Source organism: Capsicum annuum, chromosome 9 (assembly GCF_002878395.1).
Source record: "Capsicum annuum cultivar UCD-10X-F1 chromosome 9, UCD10Xv1.1, whole genome shotgun sequence".
In the NCBI taxonomy this organism is placed as follows: Eukaryota; Viridiplantae; Streptophyta; class Magnoliopsida; order Solanales; family Solanaceae; genus Capsicum; species Capsicum annuum.
Window position 1 is genome coordinate 9,436,567 of NC_061119.1, and position 12,216 is coordinate 9,448,782.

A 12,216-nucleotide genomic window follows, 5' to 3' on the forward strand; every position below is an offset into this window, starting at 1 on the left:
ACTCGACTAAAAAGTACGTCTTATAGGAATCTAGGGGGATGACTCAACTAAAAGGTACGTCTTATACGAATCAAGGAGGATGACTCGACTAAAAGGTACGTCTTATAGGAATCAAGGAAGATAAATCTACTAAAAGGTACGTCTTATGGGAATCAAAGGAGAATGACTCGACTCAAAGGTACGTCTTATAGGAATCAAGGGGGATGACTCGACTAAAAGGTACATCTTATAGGAATCAAGGGGGATGATGACTCAACTAAAAGGTACATCTTATAGGAGTTAAAGTTCAATTTAAGAAGTGTATCTAGCAAATGAAAAATGAAATCCCTGGACAAGAAAGTGTGTCTCCGAAGGATATAAGATGATGAATTTTTACCATGATTTTACTATCAAACCTGTGCAGCAATATTGCTTCCTACATTTGTAAAAGTGAGGCATTTCATCCCTTGATGTTTATGCTCTAAAGTCCCTGTTTTGAAGGTAATATGTTTCCTGTTTCATCAAAGAGAACTTGTGAGTTTAACATGGTGGCTGGTTTGTGGCTTTAGCTTTCACGATGATCGCTCCTGCCGTCATCACTTTTAACCTTGCTTCCAACCATTAACATATATCATTGACTTGTTGAATCATTGACCCAAACTCAGATTATTAAGAGTGACTGAAACAAATACGGTATCTCTGCTTTACCATGCTTCTCAGATAAACACTTTAAACCTTGGCATTATTATGAGTTCCCAAGCTTGTCTGTTGACAAAACTTTCTGTATGCTTTATACGGCTCACAATCATGTCTTTTTCATATGCTGACTTTGTCTTGCTTTGTATAATTGAAGAAGCTGGTAATCAGTTTTGAAATCTTTTCTCACTTATTTTGTCATGGACTTGACTCAAAGACATGAGAAAAATGACAATGATTTATTTTTTTCTAACTGACTCAAGAAAATAAAAATAAAAATAAAGATAAAGAGAAGAAAGAAAAGATAATGAATGTCCCTATTTGAAACAAAGAAATAAAACATTTATCTAAAATGACAATAAACTCTAATGATTATTCCATGCATTTAGATTAAGCTGCCTAATATTTTCATCCAAACTTTCACCAATTGTTGTTAAGCTAATGACCCTGAAATTGAGTTACTTCCTTGGGTCAATTGTATTTAGAGACCTCATTCGGCTAGTGACACCTTGAAGGGTTTTCGCTAACAAGCCTCTCTCATTTCTTTCTCTCGGCTCACCATTCTCTTATGGTATCCGTGAGGTTTTCTCACCAATGAGATTCTCTAATTTTCATTTCTCTCAAATCACAGTCGTCTTATGGTGCTCGTAAGGATTTTCACCAATAAGACTCTCTTTTTTTTTGTCGCAACTCACCATCGTCTTATAGTGCCCGTGAGGGTTTTCCCCGATAAGACTCTCTTATTTTCATTTCTCTTCTAATTTCTTATGCGGAGGAAGACAAGTAGTTCCCAAAATGCATCATCACATCCACTGCATGCTTAGGCTTAGCATTCTCAAAGATTAATATAAAAGTCTTTCTTTAGTTGTAGCTTAGATTTTGGATAGGGTTAGAAAGAAAGGATGCCACGGGCCCCAAATGACATTTGAAGTGCGGTAGGACTTACAACTTTTGGAATCGACTCAAAAATGAGGATCAAATGCCCTAGTTTCTTTTGAGTGGGAAATAATAAATTGTTTATTTGGTTGGACCAAGCCCAGAGTAGGGTAGCCTACGTATCTCACCCCTGAGAGGGGAGAATCTGGTCGAGCGTAGTTCTGGCAGCTTATTCTTTTTTTTCTTGATTCTGACCTGTTCTTCTTTTTTTTTTACTCTTTTTTATTTGTGATTTTTCTGTCTCTAATTTCTTGACACTCTTTTCTTCCTTCATGGACACATTTTTCTCTCTTTTCCTTTTTTTTGAAACTTCCTGACTCTATTCTCTTGCTCGATACTTTTCTTTTGATCTTTGCTGGCTTTATCTTGATTCCAAAAGAGGGTTATAAAAGAAAATAACACTAAGTCTCAAATAGTGTAAACAAAGGATGACACAATATTTGAATAGCAGAATAAAATGCCTTCGTCATATCAATCTTTAAAAATGCCAGTACATAGCATGCAATGTGAATGTACATGATCAATATCACTTATGACATGTTTTACAACACTAACTTACCCCGATAATATGTGCCACCTCTTCTTCTACACTTGTCGAACATACAACTCCACCTTTGTTGTACATCCCTCATATTGAATGACTCATGCTTTGATGGAGTTGGTTTTTGTTCTATTCCTCGGAAGCACACATCTGCTATGTGACCTAATTGAGCTAGGTTTTTCAATTGATAACCAAGTTATTCTTGTGATTCTCAAAGTAATTGCCTTAATTTTTGAAGAAGACTTCAACTTGTCACCAAATGTCTCAGCACTCTTCCTATTTTCTCAGATGCTTTTCCTAACTTTAGCCCTCTAATTCACTGTTTCATGGTTAGGTTGGATTTTAAGATCTAGCTAAAAATTCTGCTAGCATGTCATATCACTAGAATCAACATAAAATGTACTGTATAAAGAAAACAAACAAACGATGCATATTTAAACACAAAGGGAAAGGGACAATTTATTTAGTTGAAATAAAAGATAGAAGGGTTTGAACATAAATGACAAAGGGACAAAAAAAGTAGATCCTGAACTACAACCCTGAAATAATTTGAAAAACATAAAATAAAATAAAACAAACTACCAGACCTCTTCCTAGTAAGGAGAGGGGTGACTTCTCAATTGCTTAGCCTGACGACTTAGCCACTGGTTTGCATATCAGCATAACTAGAACTTCCCTCACTATCAACGTTCTGCACCATAATTGATCCATCTTGAATCATCTTTTCAATTTCTCTTTTCAAATCTCGACAATCTTCAATACTATGACCCTGAGCATCAGAATGATACGCACATCATATATTAAGATCAAAATTTCATGAACGCCAATTAAGAGTACACCCAAGGAGAGTAATGATCATGCCCTATTGTACCAATCTCTGAAATAAACTGGCATACAACTCTCCAATTGGTGTGAAGCTATCTCTCGAATTTTGCCTCATTTCATCATTTGACTTGGATCAAAAATTAGGCTTAGAAGGGTTTTGGTATGTTTATGGAGTTAGAGGATGAATGTAAGGAGTTTGTGTGTTCCATTATGGGTAAGATGGGGGTTGAATATGAGGCTATGCATTATATACTGGACATGGAGGTGGAGGAGCAGAGTATAATGGATTTTAGGAGTGATTATGTAGAGCTTGGGCATGAACTTGGGTTTTTGCCTGAGAGTGACGACGACAGGGTCTTCTTGATTGTTCCCGCTGTCCAACTATAATAGCAGATGCATCTTCCTCATTATTTGTCTTCCCAACACTTTCTAAACCCTTTTGAATTGCTTGAGTAGTCGCTTTCCATGTTCCAAAACTCACAATGCGACCCGTCTTAGTTCCCTCTTCTATTATCTCCCCCATTTTAAGGACCTCAATAAATGACTTACCCAATGTAGGTAACAAGTGTTGATAATATGTTTCATCCTGCGCTTGAATAAACACCTCCACTATTTTGCTTTCTTTTATTGTCGGTTTCACTCTAGCAGCTTGTTCACGCCATTTGATCACATACTCCCTGAAGCTCTCAGTATTCTTCTTTGTCATACTATTTAGGGATTTTTCGTCAGGGATTAACTCCACATTGTATTGAAATTGTTGCATGAATTCATTATCTAGGACATCCCAACTAATCCACTTGTCGATGTTTTGGTCAACAAAGCATTCCAAAGCTAGGCTTGAAAGACTCTCCCTAAAATAATTCATGAGTAGTTCTTCCCTCCAGCGCCTCTTAATTGGTTACAATAGCGCCTCAAATATGCCACTGGTCCCCATGTCCATCATATTTCTCAAACTTTGGCATTCTAAAGCCAGGAAGAAGGTTGACACCTGGAAACATGCATAAGTCCTTATACGAGACACTTTTGTAACCCCCAAGTCCTTACATGTTCTTCATAGCCAGTTTCAAACTTCTCAATTTTTTGGTCATTTCCTCTTGTTCTTCTGTCATAACAGGCTTCTCAGTTTTAGGAGGAAATTCAGGCGGGTGAGGTCACCATAAAGACCAGTCAACTTGAATGTACGGTCAAAAGTGTAACACGGATCACCAGCAATATTCAATGCAGGTTCTCTTGTAGAGTAGGAAGGCACAACTTGTTGATGAATATCGAAAGTAGGAGCTTCAGGTGGGGGTGGCACCGTAAAATTATGAATGCTGGAGCCGAGTATGTGGTAGTCTTGGATTGGGTAGTAAGAAAATAAACATTGGAAGTGGTTGGATATTGTTGCCCCAGAGTTGATCCTGATGCATGTTGTGGCATATCAACAAAAATAGGAAATTGTGCATGTGACACGGGAGGCAAGCTAGAAAGATATTCCAGATTACCAGTGGGAACTGGAGGAGGCGACAACCCATTAGCCCAAACTCAGTATCCTTGTTGGCCATAACCTTTTCTATGATTTGGTGCAATGTAGAGGACTAGCCAAAATGCCACAAACCAACCACCTCAAACTAACTGAACAAGAGATAGCAAATGCATTAGAGTTCAACACTTTCTCAAAATCTCTCTTTTTTCTTTTTCTTTTTGTTTTTGGAAAAGATCACCGAACCTAAGAAGGGCGCCTACGTATCTCACTCCCGAAAGAGGAGAATCAGGTGTGCGTAGTTCGTGATGTCTTGCCAAAATGACCAATTAAACTCTTTTTTCTTTTCTTGAAATTTTAAGAAGAAAAGAAAAATGACAAATTGTCAAAAGAATAGACGAAAATCTTTTTTTGAATTTTTCAGCTTTAATAACCTATAAAAAATGAAACCTATGATTACCAAAGGAACTCATTTTGGATTTTCAATTTTGTACTTCATACGAAAATGAAACTTGAACCTATTAAAGGAAAATCTTTTGTAGTTTTCTTTTATTGATGCATATGCCACCCACTCTAAATGAAGAGTGAAATTTTTTTTTTTGGATTTTTGAAATAAGATCAACCAAAAATGAAACCTACGACCATTGAGAAAAATCTTTTTTTTTTGTGTATTTTTCTTTTCAAGACATGTATGAAACACCTACTCTAAATGAATAGTGAAGAAAATCTTTTTGATTTTTTTTTTAAATAAGATTCCCGAACCAACAATAGGTTGCCTACGTATCTCACTCCCAAAAGAGGAGAATCAGAGGTGCGTAGTTCGTCCACATTGGACAATTAATGATTAACTGACAGATTGACCCTAACTTAAGAGACACAACCAAAGACAGACGAATAAAATCTTTTTGGGTTTTTAATTAGACACTTCAAATGAAACTGACACCAATTTATGAAGGAAACATCATTTTGGCATTTTCGATATAAGAAATGTACAAAACTTCTACCATATTTTTTTATAAAAACTCCTAAAAAAATTTTTCTTTTGAAATTTTTGAATTATAAATGTTTGCTAAAGAAACAAAGAAAAATCTTTTTGATGTTTTTGGACAAATGAGTGAGAAAGATAAAGATAAAAAAATCTTTTTGAATTTTGAAAAACAAAGGCCATAAAGAACTCTAAAATTACGAAACTCTCTTTTTTGACTTATTTTTCTTTTTCTTTTTTTTTCCTTCAACACTTAATATTCTACACACTTTACTTCTATCACATGCTTTTCCAAAATTAGTTCGTCAAATGACCATGTTACCCTCAGCGATGCAACATTTAGCATGTAGAGATGCCTTAGAGGTGAGTCTCCTACAAAGGACCACGTGGGTCCCACTAGATCTTAATATGATGCAAATAAGTATGTCCTAAAGGCTGATCTACGCTGGGGTTCACTAACAAGGTTGTTCGAGGGTGCGTATGGTCGATAGTGGCTGTGAGAGCTTTCCATCCACTCCATAACACCGACGGCTCCCCCTCCTAAAATAAGGGTGACTCAACTAGAGGTCGTGTATAACACGTGTACTATGGACTTGTTGCAAAAATAATGACTCGAGTTATGCACATGATGCCAGATATAAAATGGTAACACATAAGAAGAAAGACTGTAAATAAAGAGCACGCAGACACTCAACAATGATAAACAATAGCACAAAATAACACAAACAATGTCTATACACCAATAATATCAAACAAAGCCGATACAAACTCAAAAATTAGCTCGAATTCTGAAAAATCTCTAGTAGAGTCACCAGAGCTGTCACACCTTTTTTTAACTCTAAAAAGATTAGATTTTAAGTTTCAAAAGGGTTTTTATTAGTAAGTGACAAAAAGATGAAAATTTTATTCTGAAAAGGATCTTTTACAATTAAATTCTGAGTCACCACTTGACATAAATCGGGTGTGCCAGTCACCTTTGAAAATCCTTTTTCAAAATAGTTTGACTCTAAAAACTGATCCGCGAACAGAGATTCCGACTAAGGAATTCTATTGACCGAGGGGAAGGTGTTAGGCACCCCTCGATCCCGTGGTTCGACTACGGTCACTTGGTGGAACGTATCGGCTAATTTGACATTACAAATGTATAAACCACACAAAAACACATAAAACAACCAATCAAATACACGAAATAAAATAAATCCAAAATATAGTGTTCGGTGAAGTTATACAGTCCCGAATAATAAGAAATGCGAAAATGTAAATCTCTTCTATTCTAAACTAATCCTAAACTACTCCTGAACTAAACTCCACTCGACGTTTCAGGACTCCACCCGACGTTTTGGGCCTTGACCTTGCGCCATCTTCAAGTACAAAGTACTTCGGGACATTCTCTGGTGAAAAAACATAAACCTCGGAGTATTCCCTGGCCAAATGATACATTTTATCCAAAAGTGAACAAACCAAGACATTCAACGCGGATTTCAAGCATTTAATATTCCACGAGTCCTAAATTGCTTACCTGAGCCTAAACTTTGCCTATCCGTTTCAAGGTATCATGATTCTATCACGTTCCAACAACATTCATGCGTATTCCGAATTTAACAAAAATTACAATAAACCAAAATTGATCCCTATTCAACCATTGTTATCAATTCCTTAATTCCGCCCCAAGTTCCCTCTTAGTCAATGATTAGCACGTGCTTGGATTATTGAATCACTTTTCAAAATTCGAGATCAACATCAACCAATACACAACAAGAATTCAAACATTTAAGCACACAAATCATCCATATCCATAATAACGATCAACCAAACACAATATTCAATTCGATGCACCGAATACCATAAACATTGAAATAAAAGAGGAAGACAATAGAGTTGGACCTCACGACGGAGCTTTCAAAATCAATGTTATTCAAATAAAGAGCTGCACCTGAAAACATCGAACAGAACCTCGGAAGATGAACTCCCGACTTCGACAAACCCAAAATTCGAACTGACCCGATAAGCTGACTGACCCATTTCAATTAATAATTTTTTGATTGGCGTTTTGGGTCGGAAATGGGAACTGGGTCGCGGATTTCTCGTGTTCAGCGATGATGGAGTTTTCAATTTCTTCGGTCGCTGGTTTTGCATTTTTCGATGAGATTTAAACTAAAGAATGGGATTTGAAGTATCTTCTCAACGCCAGCGTGATTGGACTGATATTGGCGAAGAAATTTTTCTGGTGAGCTCCATTGTGACAGTATTACCAGTGGTCGCAGGCGCTCTCTTGGTTTCGATTCCGATGAGTCTCCAGTGAGATTCACTGAAAATAGTGTAATGAGACCTCTTTTCTCCCTCTCTCTCTTTCGATTAATCTTTCCCTCTTATCTCTCTGCTTTTCTCCAAGCTCCCTCGATCTCTCCCTCTCGCTCAATTCTCTCTTTCTATTTGGTTCCCTCTCTCTCCCTAATTGTGTGGTGTGAGACGATTGAAGGAGTGGTGTTACTGTGTGTTTTCTCGGAGAAGAAAAAAAAGGAGCAAAAATGGAGGTGTTTTCCTCCTCTATTTTTCTGTTTCTTTGATAAAAACATGACCTCCCTTTTCGTAAATGGAAAAACAGAGGACTATATATGTGTTCTCTCCTCCCTGTTTTTGTGATGAAGATGATGATTAAAAAATGGGTCCCCTTTTTCTTTTCCTTTTTGATCAAGAAATGCAAGGAAAAAAAGGGGGGGGAGGTCATGTGAGTGGGGGTGAGGTGGTTTATTTTGATTGGGTAGGTTGTTAGGATAAGATAAAATTAGTTAGAGGTTATTGTTTTGTTATTTTGTGGAGGGATTATCACACGGGTGAGGGTGTGTAGTAAAGTGCGAGCTAAAAATAAATAAAATTCAATTTTAGGAGGGAAAAAATTAGGTGTCTACAAGAGAGATAGGAGACTATAGAATTAAAAGTCAAGAATTGAGGATAGTAACAAATTTTAAAAACTACTTATTAATTTATTTGGAGAGAAACATAAGACGGTTTTAGACGGGGCATATTAAAGAATAATATATTTGAACATAATATTGTATGTAGTTCAGAACATGTAATGATTTTATAGTGATTGTTGGGATTTAATTACCATAACTAGTATAGTACCCGCATGATGCGCGGAAAGAATTAGATAAAAAATACATATTAGTAATATTTTTTGATAAATTTAACCTCATTAAAATGATTTCTAATCCTAAAGAAGCAAAAATAGAGATACACCAAACAAACAAATAGTTTGCAACTTGTTACAGAAAAAGTCCATTTATCGGGGTCTCAAAGGGACGTATAGAATCAAAAACATGGATAACTGAAAGTTGATAGAGCTCCTCTTTCAACCTGATTTGAGGATTGTATATAAAGTTAGACTCCTTTATCTATGTTCAAGTCATGTAATGAATGAGTTATTTGTGTTATTAAAATGAGATGCATGTGGATCATTTTTTTCCTGATCAAGTAAAGTTTAAATGAAGAGATAAAATTGAATCTTTATAGAAATCGAACAATTATTGAGTGACAACTGTTAATCTTATTATATTCTATTTCACTTTAACATTGTAATGTCTTCCTCGATTGAGAAGTATTAATCATGAAATGAAGCTTGTAACTCATGTTCAGTATCCTTATTCAACATATCAACTCCACCATATAGATAGCAAGTAGTAGTACAATCACGTCCTCAAGTAACCCAACCAAATATGAATAAACCAATTGATTAGAAATTTTCAACTACGAATAGCAAGAAATGATTTTTTTTAATGTTTTTACCAAGTGTGCGCTTTGATTTGTAAGACTTACTTGCCGCCTAAGTTGCTCGTACTCTTTAAAATATCTTTTGATTTGTGTCGGATCCTCAAAAAATAGTGTAATTTTTAAAGATCTAACACGAATGCGGCAATAGTTTCAAAGAGTTTAAGCAACTTAGATTGCCACAACAAAAGTAAACAGAGGAATATGTAGTGGCGGAACACCATTTTGATTTGACTCAATGAGCACCGATCACAATATTAGTGAATTAATAATAATTGAACAAACTCCGTCGACAAATAAAAATAACAAAAAGGAAACAGGATAGGCACCCAACCCAATGAAATGTAAAACAAATTATGTGAAAGTTTAAATGCCTATTGTTTATTAGAAAATTACATAAGTACCTTAATCCTTCAAAAATTTCACTTAGTTTTTTCCCTTAATCCGTCAGTACTGAAAAACATCTCTATATCTGCTAACTTCCCCAGATGACACAACAAATCAAATAAGAGGCAAAATATATGTGTATAAACATCTTACAACAGAAGGGTGATATATGCCTCATCCTTTGGTACAAAGTCCACAAATATCAATCCATTTTCTTAAAAGGAAATAATACATATGAATGTCAATATCATTAATAACAGTCAACTTGCTAACCTAAGAATAACTTTTGGAATTCAAAATATTCCTACTGGTCCGAAAACTTTCTCAAAGCTCGTGTTTCTTGTATGTCTATTTATTTGTTATAGTTTCTTATCATAAAATGCCCTGATGTTATTGATCTTTATAGCTAGTAGTCCACTTTAACTACATCCATTGCTCCTCTGTCTTCCCAGACGTCCAATGAGAAAGGGTTGAGAGTATCTCCCCTTCTTCCAAACCCCTCCTTGCCAGCTATTGCATTCGCCTAAGAGTTTGGAATATAAAAAAGTGATGAATAAGAGTGACGATACACATTTATTCAATTCGCGAGTCCAATTATTGAAGTGAAGTAAAAGTGAAAATAAGAAGGAAAATCTATATATTATTAAAAGGAGAGGACAAAACCTCTCCATTTAGCCAAGTGGAAGCATTCTATTTTGACACATATTATATTAGTTAATTAGTTAGGAAATAGTTGATACATTAGTATATTTTAAAATTTCAAATTTAAATTTTTAGTTACTTTATCAATTTTATTTTTTAAATTTAAATTTACAATTTCAAATTTAAATTTTTAGTTACTTTATCAATTTTATTTTTTAAATTTAAATTGTTCATATCTATATCTATATATTATTAAAAGGAGAGGACAAAGCCTCTCCATTTAGCCAAGTGGAAGCATTCTATTTTGACACATATTATATTAGTTAATTAGTTAGGAAATAGTTGTTACATTAGTATGTTTTAAAATTTCAAATTTAAATTTTCAGTTACTTTATCAACTTAATTTTTTAAATTTAAATTGTTCATATGTTAGTTAAATTTAAATTTAAACCTACGAACTTCATTTCCTATTATTGATAGAACAAAATTGATGTTGAATTTGTTACTTTAGCAATTTTATATTTCAAATTCAAACTGTTGATATATTGGTTATAACTAATTAGTTATTAAATATTCATTAAAATAAATAACGAAGCAAAAGGAATAAACGAAATGGGTCTCAAAACATCAAACTTACATTCATTAAAATAAGAGGGTTTCATAACATATTTCATTAAAAATATTCATTAAATTTTTTTTACAAACAACCACTTTATTAGTTATTAAAAATTGGTCAACAACTAATTTTTGTTAGGGTATTTATTAGTTACTACTATTTTTAATTTTTTTTAACATTTTAAAAATAAATTTAAATTTTGGGAGAGTTTATATAGTTGCCGATTTTTTAAAAGTTCAAATTATAAAATTATAATTATGAGTTTTAGTCATAATATACTGCTAACTTCTATTTATTTTTAAAATTTGAAACTTATACAACTTCTTACACTTAATTAGATTATCCTTTAATCTTTAAATTAGATTTTAATTATACTGTTGATGTAAACCAATTTTATCTGGAAAAAACATTTACAACTTCTAGGGTTTCTTACTGCTTATGTTGATCTTCTTTTATGCTATTTGTTTCAAAAGAACAACAACATCTATGGCTATGTGGAATAACAAGGTTCTAAGAAAACTCTCTTCTAAATCTAAATTATACATATTGTAAATGCTTCAATAAGGAATCTATCATTGTTGTGGCGTATTTCTCTAATTTTCAAGTGTCGGGCACGAAAACAAGACGTATCAAGAGGTATGTTGTTAATATTTTGCTTAATTATTAGTTCTTTCAAGTTAATGTCTAAAAATTTTCAGATCGTACGATTTATGCGGGGTTGTGCCTATTTTTGATATTTTGTTAAAATTCTTTATTGATATTCTATGATACCGTGGAGTTTTACTGATGGTCGGAGGATGTTTCCAACTTTTCTTTCACTTTGCGTATTGTGAATAAATTTTTATGCTTTACTTTTCAACTCTAACACATTTATATTGAACTGTATTTATGTTTTTTTTTTTTTTTTTCATATTTGGTAACTTTTTCCTTATCTTGTGGTTAAAAAATATGGAAAGAACAATAAACCACTGCAATGTGCAGCAGCTTGCTTTCACAAAAAGGGAATAAAATATAAGACTCATCCAAATGCATTCAAAAATGATAGTTTCAAAAGGAAAAATTAACGAATCCCATTTAATAGATGGCAAGAAAAAACTGCAACAATATGTTGGTAAATTTCATGATTCGTAGTATTTCAGTCTCTGGTGATTTCTAATTTATCTGAATTTTTATTAAGTTTCTGGAGTTTTAATATTTTGCGTATAGTATTTGGAAGATTTATGTTTTGATTGAACAGTGACTAATACTTATAATAAACCTCAGATAATTAAAAAGTTCATCTCATTTGGAACATTAACAAATTTTGTGTTCTAACTAATGTAGTCGGGGCTTGTGGATGTTTTGGTTATTGGTTTGCTCTAAGAATCTGATAGTGGCTT

At 33.9% G+C, this 12,216-nt stretch overlaps 1 non-coding gene across 1 annotated transcript; it reads left to right on the forward strand.

The window, feature by feature from the left end:
• Positions 1-11,909: 11,909 nt before the first annotated feature.
• LOC124887547 lies at positions 11,910-11,988 on the forward strand. Its single transcript, XR_007045316.1, has one exon. It is a non-coding gene; the product is annotated as a small nucleolar RNA Z199 (small nucleolar RNA).
• The last annotated feature ends 228 nt before the right edge of the window (positions 11,989-12,216 follow it).